This window comes from Phyllobates terribilis, unplaced genomic scaffold (genome assembly GCF_046119375.1).
Source record: "Phyllobates terribilis strain yellow unplaced genomic scaffold, ASM4611937v1 Scaffold_11__3_contigs__length_659146591, whole genome shotgun sequence".
NCBI lineage: Eukaryota > Metazoa > Chordata > Amphibia > Anura > Dendrobatidae > Phyllobates > Phyllobates terribilis.
In genome coordinates, this window is record NW_027362771.1 from 109,391,688 (window position 1) to 109,401,535 (window position 9,848).

Below are 9,848 nucleotides of genomic sequence, written 5' to 3' on the forward strand. Positions count from 1 at the left end.
CTGGAATAACACAATCTGGCTTAGGTTTCGCACTTTTGCCCACATTTATTCATCAGTGTGGACTACAGGTTTTTGACAGATTTATTGAAACAAAAGCCAAAAATGGCACTTTTTTTTCTTTCTTCAAGATGTATTTGACTTTGATTTGCTCTTGTAATAAGAAAACTATAAGGCTGTGGTCTCATAGTACGGTGTAGCTTCATAAATCAGATGGGCTTTTTGCGGTATCATTAGAAATTCTTTGCAAATTGCCTGCTTTCTGCAAAACCATGCATCCATTCACAATAACCAAGCAATTTCCTACGTGGGACCCGAGCCTCAAGCTGTTCATAGACACAGATATATCATGCAGTCATTTCTTTAGGCACCTATGCTATAGTTCTATAATGAGTTTTTACAGATCACAATATGGCACATTTACTAAAAATAGTTTTTCTGTTGTGAAGAGCCTTTGTTTGGGGCCTTATAACTAATCCCCCTCATTATTCCCTAGGTAGGAAAAGTGCAGCACCCTTACTCCACGCACCCATCCTCTTCTTCCGTTCAATTAACTGAAGCCAATCGAACCCTATTATAGTCGATGAGGTCTGTTTGGTGCTATTTGTATCTGTTATGGGACTGATTTGTTAATCACATTTTTCTGTTCATTTACACTTAATTTAATTTTGAACACTAGTGTGAACCTAGCTTTAAAAATTGCAGCTAAATAATGGAGTATATGATATGCAGAAAATGTATGTGCTTTTGACACTTTTAACACTTACCTCTAAGTTTGAAAACTGTCTTTAAGAAAAATTTATATTAGTGCCCCTTTTAGATGCATAATTTTATTAAATTTTGCACTATATGCATTACTACAATTATCCTATGACACTTGAAGTCTCACACATAAGTCAGAGTATAAAGCTAGCCACATACCCTGTAAGCTTTAGGCTGCGTGCCCACTATGCGTTTTTTAAGCATTTCCGCAGCATAATTTCCGCCGCGGAAACGCTTAAAAAAAGCTTTGTAACAGGTCTGCAATGGTCCCCAATGATAATCTGCATATGCTGCGGATATTTCCGCTGCGGATTATCATTGTGGAAAAATCCGCAGCACGCCCATTAATTTTGCGGAATCACTGTGTTTTAGCCGCCATTGACTTGCATTGGACCGCATAACATCCGCATGACTACAAGTACACATGCGGATATTGTGCGATTCAATGCGCGGATGGTACTCAGGTCTGGAGAAGAGGAGACTCTCCTCCAGACCCGGGTACCATAGTACCTGTAGTTAAAAAAGAATTAAAATAAACATATACTTACCTTCTGATGGCCACCTGCTTGCTCCCGGCGGTGCTGCTAGCTCTTCGGCTGCTTGTGGTGGTAAAAGGACCTTCCATGACGTCATTTAGTCATGTGACAGGTCACGCGACCGCTGACATCCGCGATCGTGTGACCTGTCACATTGACTAAACGACGTCATGGAAGGTCCTTTTACACCACCGCGAGCCGCCGAAGACACCGGACACACCGGAGAGAAAGACCGGGGGCCATCAGAAGGTGAGTATAATTTTTATTTTATTTTTTCACCATTTTTATTCTTTTTTTTTTTTTTTTTTTTACTATTGATGCTGTATTTGCAGCATCGTAACTTGGTCACACTATATAGATCCATGTCGGTTGCATGGATTTATATAGTGTGACCAAGTTGTCAAGCACTTTCCAAGTGATGCTAAAATCGCTTGGAAAAGCGCTTGACAACCCACATGCGGAAATGCCAGTGAAGAACGCTTCACATCCGCTTGTCCCTGGTAGGAAAACGCATGTACAATCCACATGCGTTTTTTTCTGCCAGGGAGATGCAGAAACACTCAGGAAAAATCCGGAGCATTTCTGCATCGTGGGCACATAGTCTTACAAGTTGGACATAGATGAAAAGCAATTAGGAGGGAAGGTATGGTTTGGCCATGCAACGGGTAAACTGAGCACCTGTGCTTGGTTTGCACAGTCATTTTGTGCCGACTGACTCCTTTTAAAGAGAATACATAACATTTTGTCTAAAGCAAGCGGGAGTTCTGTAGGATACGGCGGTGTAAAACATTTCCAATTACACCTTCGCAAGTGCACTGGTGGACAGATCAGTGCACTTGCACGCTATTGCTCTATTTCACTTGTTGATGGCAACAATTGAAACAGTCTCTGAATATGAATAAAAGTTGCATTTCAGAGCAAAGGAATACCAGTTGGTGACAAAATGGGTATCCTTTAAAAGGTTTGACACTGCCCTATCCTGCAGCACAGCTTCTTGCATAAGGCAAATGTTAAGGACAGATTTATTTTAGGCTGAGACGCACATAGAAATAATACTTGTTTATCTACAAACTGATGAACTAGCTATAGACATTTCAGTGTTTCCAGCAAGTACTATTTCTGGTGGGATCTGCTGAACACTATTGTCTTTAGGCACTAGCAGACTTAATCGGCCACTTGTTCTGGGATTTAGACTCTGACCTCCCAAGATACTAAAGTTTATGCCATGTTTCTAGTTATTTGGGCTGATTTTAATTTATAGCTTTCATTGTCCACTTTATATCTAACTTGACCCACAATGAAGATGGATTATAAAAAAACTAAAAGTTGATAAACATTTTATAAAATTGCCTAAACAAATTAAAAAAGTCTGAGCACTTGTGCATTTATGGTGATCAAAATCAGTATTCTAATCTTTGGAATACGTGGTGTGCTTTTATAGAAGATGCCTTTTGGATGCCGATTTGCATACATTTACCCAGAAAGATGGTTTTCTGCATTCTAGATGAGGGCTAACTTGCATGCAGTGTTTAAAATCATAACTTCTATAAATTAATAGCACATCTAAGGATTGGCAAATGAAGAATGTGTTTTATTTTATTTTTTTTATCAAGCAAGATCCAAAATCCCTTAGTGACTCTCAGTAGTGAGATGTTACATACTGAAGAATGCTTGGCAAGAATGTTTACTTTATAAAGTGCCTAGAATTTGCTTTTTATTTTATGTATTGTAATGGCAGAATGAAATTAATACAAGTTGCCTGCTTTTGTCACCTGATCTGTCAGTCTGGTTTGGTCACAGAATATGTATGCTTTTGGTTACTTTTATGTGCACAGGCTATCTCTTCTGCTGGCAGGTGCTTGTCATTAGCTTAGATGTAGAGGGAATGTATTGTAATATAGCTAAGGCCAAGGTCTTTAGGGCATCAAAAGTAAACCCTTGTTTGTTTCCAAGAAAAGGGACTGCATGGGTGTATTCATACTTAGGATTGGCTTATGGCAAATCCGAAGTGACCTATTTACAAGAAGATCCAAGGCTGACACTACGACTTCTGTACCAGCGGATTCAGTCCTGTTGTAATTCAATAAGGCTAATCTGTGGCTCCATGGATTTTTTTGTATTCTTTTTTTCCTGGAATATGAGATTATGCTATTCATTGGACGCAGAATCCTGAACGTGAGTTAGCACTATCCGTATCACTATCTAGCGAGTAACAACACCACAACTTCATATCCAATGATTTTTGCTTATTCCGTGATTATCCATCAGTATGTGTAATAAAATGTTGTCTTCAAAGCTATTTTAAAGTGACGCTTTTAACTACGTAGGATGTCTTGAGCATATTCCTTTTACTGAATGTAATGAAAGTTGCACACATGACCTATTAGAGTGTAATGTTGAGTGTATGTATTATATGGTGTTCCCTGTGATAAGTGTATACTCTAGGGCAACTATCTACTCTTGTAAATTGTATTTTACTTTTTACATTACTGTATTATATTGTTAAACACCAATTCTTGTCTCATCTCTCCAGCCGTGTGTATTACATTTTTATTGTATTTAAAATGTGTTTTTTAATTTTCTGTAATATAGATGTTTGCGTTTTGATGTTTGGAATATAGAAAACTGCACCTTAATAAACATGGATTGGGGAAAAATGTGTTCATGACTAGTAAATGAGAATTATAGAGGGGTAATGTAATTCCTTATTTTTAACTACTGTAAGAGGAAATCCATGCGTCCTCTGTACGGAGTCACAGTTAGTCATAGGACACGGTGGGGTGAGTGATACTCTCTTGCTTCCTGGTATAAAACTGTAGGAAAGGCATGTAGTGAAAGTTTCCATCTTGATTCAGATCAAATGCTTGGCACATGATGTCGAATTCAATTGGACCAACATTGATGTGTAATGACAGGAAAATGGAACAGATTTCTGAGAAGGAGACTTGGCCTGTACCTTTTGGATCTCTACTCTTCAAAAGTGCCAGCACTTTATAATATTTCTGGTGATTCTGGTTTGGACACTTTCCACTGGACTCTCTTTTGACTTCTGCAGATAGAATTAAAAGTGAAATACAAGCGAAAAACAGTGGCTCACATTTTTTTTATTTACACACTAAAGTCACAGCATTAAAGGGAATCCAAATGATTAAACCCCCATTGGAAATTAGGTTTATTAGCTTAAAATGTAAAAAAAAATAATTCTGTTTGCTATAAACCACATAATAATTTAAATGACTTAAAATGACTAATGTATCAAGTGGTTTCTCTAGATTCAGCACAAAATGACACTTTTATGGACTACTGTAGAGCTTAGCAGAGCACCTGTGGCTGATATGACCTGCTACAACTTGATGCATAGAGACACCAGCTTTTGGCAGCGTTCCCAAGGAATCCCTTTTCCATCCTAATCCCTTTTCCACCCTAAGGCTATGTGCACACGTAGTGTTTTTGATGCGTTTTCGCAGCGGTTTTCCCAATGCGAAAATGTTTAATAGGTCTGCCATGCATAGCAAAGCTAATCCGGATGTGCTGTGCACATGATGCGGAAATTTCCGCTCCGGATTTGAATTGCGTTAGACGCAGCAGGACCATTGCTAGCGCGATCCCGGAGCGAATTCGCACCTATTGAGGTCCATTGAAACGCAGCAAACCCGCAGGTATATGTGGATTTGCTGCATTTCAATTAAAGGCAATGGCCGCGAATTCGCAGCGGAAATGCCGTGTGGGTGGTACCAGAGTTGGAGAGGAGGACTACAACTCCTCTCAACAGCGGGAGCATCTTGGCTGGGAGGAGCAGTAGTCTTACCAGCCAAGCCGGCTACCACGTGCTGTAAAACAAAAAGAATAGAATAAAACAGTAAAAAAAAACAAAAACTCTATACTCACCTGTCCGGTGGCCCTTGGTGTCCTCCTGGTCCCCGGCTGCGTTCCTCTCCTCCCGGCGGCCGGGGATATAGCAGACTCGCTCCCCGCAGTGTAGTGAGCTGCCAGGGCCTGCGATCAGCTGATTGCTCACTTGACTGCATCCTGGGAACTTTCAGAAGAAAGTTCCCAGGGTGAATGGCGGTGAGAGCTCACCGGGGCTGATCAGCTGATGATCCCCAGTGACCTCCTGCAGCAATGTACACTGACAGGAGGGATTTTACATTATTAATCAGCAATGTCCACCACTTCAGTATTTTCTAAGTTGTCAAGAGAGTGGTCCAAAAATTTAAGAGATTATTGCCTTGTACAAACAAGGAAAAGGTTATAAAAAAATGACAAAGACTTGAGTTGGTCTAAAAATCCTCAGGGATGCTACCACAAGCTGGTGTCTGGCTGTTATGACGTATGATTATGCATAGCCAAAGGTTGCTTTTTATAGAGTCGCGCAAAACGGCAGTTATCACTTCATCAGCCGGAAGTGTCTTTGGTGTTTACTAGTGATGAGCTAGTATGTTCTGTTAATGCTTTCAGCGAGCATGCTCTTGTGCTCGCCGAGTATCTTCAGCGTGCTCGGCCGTTATGTTTTAGTTACTTTGTGCACATGATTTGCGACTGTTTTGCCTGCTTTACCTGCTTTAATACACGTGAGGAATGCCTAAGAAACAGGCATTCCTCACATGTATTAAAGCTGTCAAACAGTCGGAAATCATGAGCACAGAGTGACTAAAACATAACACCTGAGCATGCTCGTAAATCTCGAGTAACGAGCATGCTCACTCATCACTAGTGTTTACTAGACCTCATAACATCGCAGGGCCTGGTAAATAGAGGCTCTAAGGATCCAGGCCGCATAAGTGAAGTCTGCACTAGTGCGGCTGCTACAGAGAACTGGACTAGACGTCCGTGTAGAGCGAATGTATTTGTACAACTCTACTGCTCTATTAAAGAAGATTGTCATGAAGACAGCCGTATTTCATTAAAAGTTGCATTTGGGGAATTGTGTCCAGGTATTTAAGTTTATTCTTGGTTTTTGGTTTACTGCAAGCAACGTATGCAAGCTTAGATTTATTTTGAAAATTAACAATGTGGTTGAATCATTTTGCTTGCAGCTGTACATGGCCTTTGCTTTTCTTACTTAGTTTCTTAATATTCCCATTGTTGGAATGTAGTAGTGATGGCAGATTTCAATGTGATAAATATGTAGCAACCTTGCACACAAATGCAATGTTTCGTTTTAGACTACAGCTCTTATGCTCTTTGTCTCTGCTTACAGACTGCAAGCTATTCATGTATAATTCTAGCCAAGTTTTAGGCTATGTGCTCACGATGCAGAAATGAGGTGGAAAATTTCTGCTTCAGTTCCGCATGTCCTTGCCCGGAAAAACGCGTGTGGAATTTGACACATGTTTTTGAAGCATTTTGCACATGCGGAATTGCCATGCGTTTTTTAATGCATTGAGAAGGCAATTCCGCATGTGGAAACGCACAAATAATGGACATGCTGCGGATTTTTCCGCACATCAAAAACACTGTGGAAAGTTCCACAGCATGGGCATTGAAATTGCAGATTCTCATTGGGGACCATGGGGGACGGATTACCAAGCGTTTTACAAACGTTTACGCTGCGCAAAAACGCTTGAAAAACGCATCGTGGGTACACAGCCTTATTCCTTTTTTTTTTTTTCCTGGGACCCTCTCCTCCCCTTCTTTCTACTGTTTGCAGGCTAGCAAGAGGTAGTGGACACATGAAAAGAATTAAGGAACAAGATGATTTCCTTTGCTTGTGTTGAGGGACTACATAAAAAAAAAAAAAACCTCAGTCAATATATAATATGATCATTTATTAAAAAAATATATATCTTACCAAAATCCTTTGGTCTTTTCATGTTCACAAAATATGAAAGGAGCTTTTGCAAGGATATTGATTCAACAGGATTAGTTATTGGTAAGCTGTACCAGAGTGTTTTCAGTTCTTCAGGGAGAACACAGTTCATGCTGCAAAATGCAATGCAGAAGAATTGGGCAACAGGGACCTCTAGTGGTGAAAAAATAACACTTGTCACATTACACAACTTTTCTTTAAAAAAAAAAAGTATTTACTACCCTGAAGTCTTCAAAACTTTCAGGTCATAAAGGAAATCTTGTAGCTTGTGATCATATGTTCATACCATGTTTCTGCCAGTCACATGATGGGCTATAAACTTACTCCTATTACAGGTTATTTTGCTATTCCATGTATCGGCTGCAAGTAAGTGGTGTTTGGCAGAAAGACATTAATAGTACAATAGCAGAGTGCTAATCACCGCTGTCAGCTGGCCATGTAATCATCGTGCTGCTGTGCTCTGAACACTGCTATGTCAGTGTAAGCCTCGTTCAGACATCCCTGTGTTAGACATCTGAAGGCGGCTTACACTGACATGGGCATTAGATACACAGATCTCCTATCGTGTGATGCAGCCCCCAGTTCCACGTATCTAATACCCATCATTTGTGTCACAGTCCGCAGTGCTGTGTATCTACTTACCATCGTGTAATACAACCCACAGGGCCGTATTTTACTGCCCATATGTGTCTTACAACCCACAGTGCCATCATGTGTGATACACCACCAGCAGTGCCGTGTATCGAATACCCATCATACAAATCTGGGTAAAGTCTGTGTATCCCATCCCATAATACACTGTGTATCCAATCCCATCCTGTGTGATACAGTTCGTGTATCTAACCCCAGCATCTGATATGCGGCGGGCAGCACCAATTACAGGATTGGCGCTACCCGCTGTCCTCTGACACTGTCCACATGTCAGCATCACTTAACAGACCAGAACAAAATGTCTCTATGCTGTGATACTAAAATTCATCCTCCCTTATCCTTTTGCAAACACTCGGGAGGAGAGGAGTAACATCATACACGTGTGAGCAGATAACCCCCCCCCCCCCACACACTTTTACTGCAGTCGTAAAGGGAACTAGCCATACACTAGGCTTGCATGGCAAATTTCAGCAGCTACTCTCCCTAGTGTTGAAAAGTGGAAAATATCGAAACTTTTATAATTATTGCATATTTTATACCATTACTTTTTTTTTTTTTTTTTTTAATTGAAACAAATACTTATCATTTTTTCAGTGGTTGAGAAAACATTTTTCGGGATGGCGCATTCCCTTTAAGGACTTATTTACACACAAAGGGTATATGTAGCTGAATAAAATGATACCTTTATATCCGCAATCCGATGTTTTATTCCAAAGAAATCCACGTTTTTCTTAACATCTAAATGAGCTGTTCAGGACTATGGGCCGGACACTGATCTGTATGAGAATCTGCCTCCAGGGCTTATTTTTAATTAACAGGGGGAGTTACCTGTGTATTATGTACTGGCTGCTCTTCTGATCTTACTGCAGAGCTGTGTGTGATTATAACTAATAATAAGACATTGGATCATAGGTCTCAAGGTATCATTTTATTCGGCATCCTATGACCTGTATGCCTATACAGTCAGTTTAGAATTGTTGATCTTACTGACAGATTTCCTTTAACTTCTAGGGTGTATTGAATGCCTTGAGCAAGTATATGCAAAACTTCCCAGAGAACCCTACTTCAAACCCAGTATATTTGTCATTGGGAAGTTGATGTATTCATATATTCTGACTAATACTTGTTGACTGCTTTGCCTGACAAGTGTCCTTCAGCAAGCTGAAATTATTTTGCCATTCTTACTGTTAGAGCTACGGTACTTGCTGCTGCTCTGCCTTGGGGAACTCCTGGTTTGGAAACATTGGCTTTAAGGTTATTTCCACAAAATATTTTTTGGGAGCTGGTCTGCTCTGAAAAACACTCAGAAAACACTTAAAAGATGCTTCCTATTCAATTTTATTGCAATTTGACATTGTTCACATACTCCCGGCTTTTGAGCTTTTTCTAACCGCCAAGGATTTAAAGAGGTTTTCCCCTACTTTCACATTGATGCCCCTGGCCGATCAATGTATGATCGGCCGGAGTCCCGCACCTGATACCACCGCCGATCAGCTGTTATCGGTGCCGGCCAGAAGTGCTTACCTGCGGTGCTTGGCCGTCAAGTTGTAGCAGCCAGCTCTTGTTCCTGCACATCCACCTCGGCGTCTGAAACTTTTGTAAGCATTTTCACTTTAAAAAAAAACTAAGGTGTTTCATTAATTGCACCAATTGTAATGGGGAAATCTGTGTTCACTGAAGACCAATTTTACTTGTGAGTTGAGAGGTTTAGAGTGAATGATCAGTGCAGGAGGAAAAAGGAGCAGATTTCTCTGATAAGATAAATTGCAAAGTTTCTTATTTTCATACGTATTTATGATTTATTAAAGACATTAAAACAACGGTTACTCTTTAAGTGATTTAAAGAAACGTCAGAAAATTGCCTAAAACAACTACACGAACTGCTAAAAAATGTTTTCAGAAAATGCTTAAGAAAAATGTAAAAACACTTCAGGAAAATAAAAAGCTGGCACTTCCTGAAGCAGCTCTTGACTGCCTGAACACAAAAATAATAAGTCATGTGAACATAGCATGGTAGTTTCTGACACGCTTACCGAATTAATACAGCATCAAATTTCTCTTTGTCTGCACTGTAATCATTGTTTCTACATTCA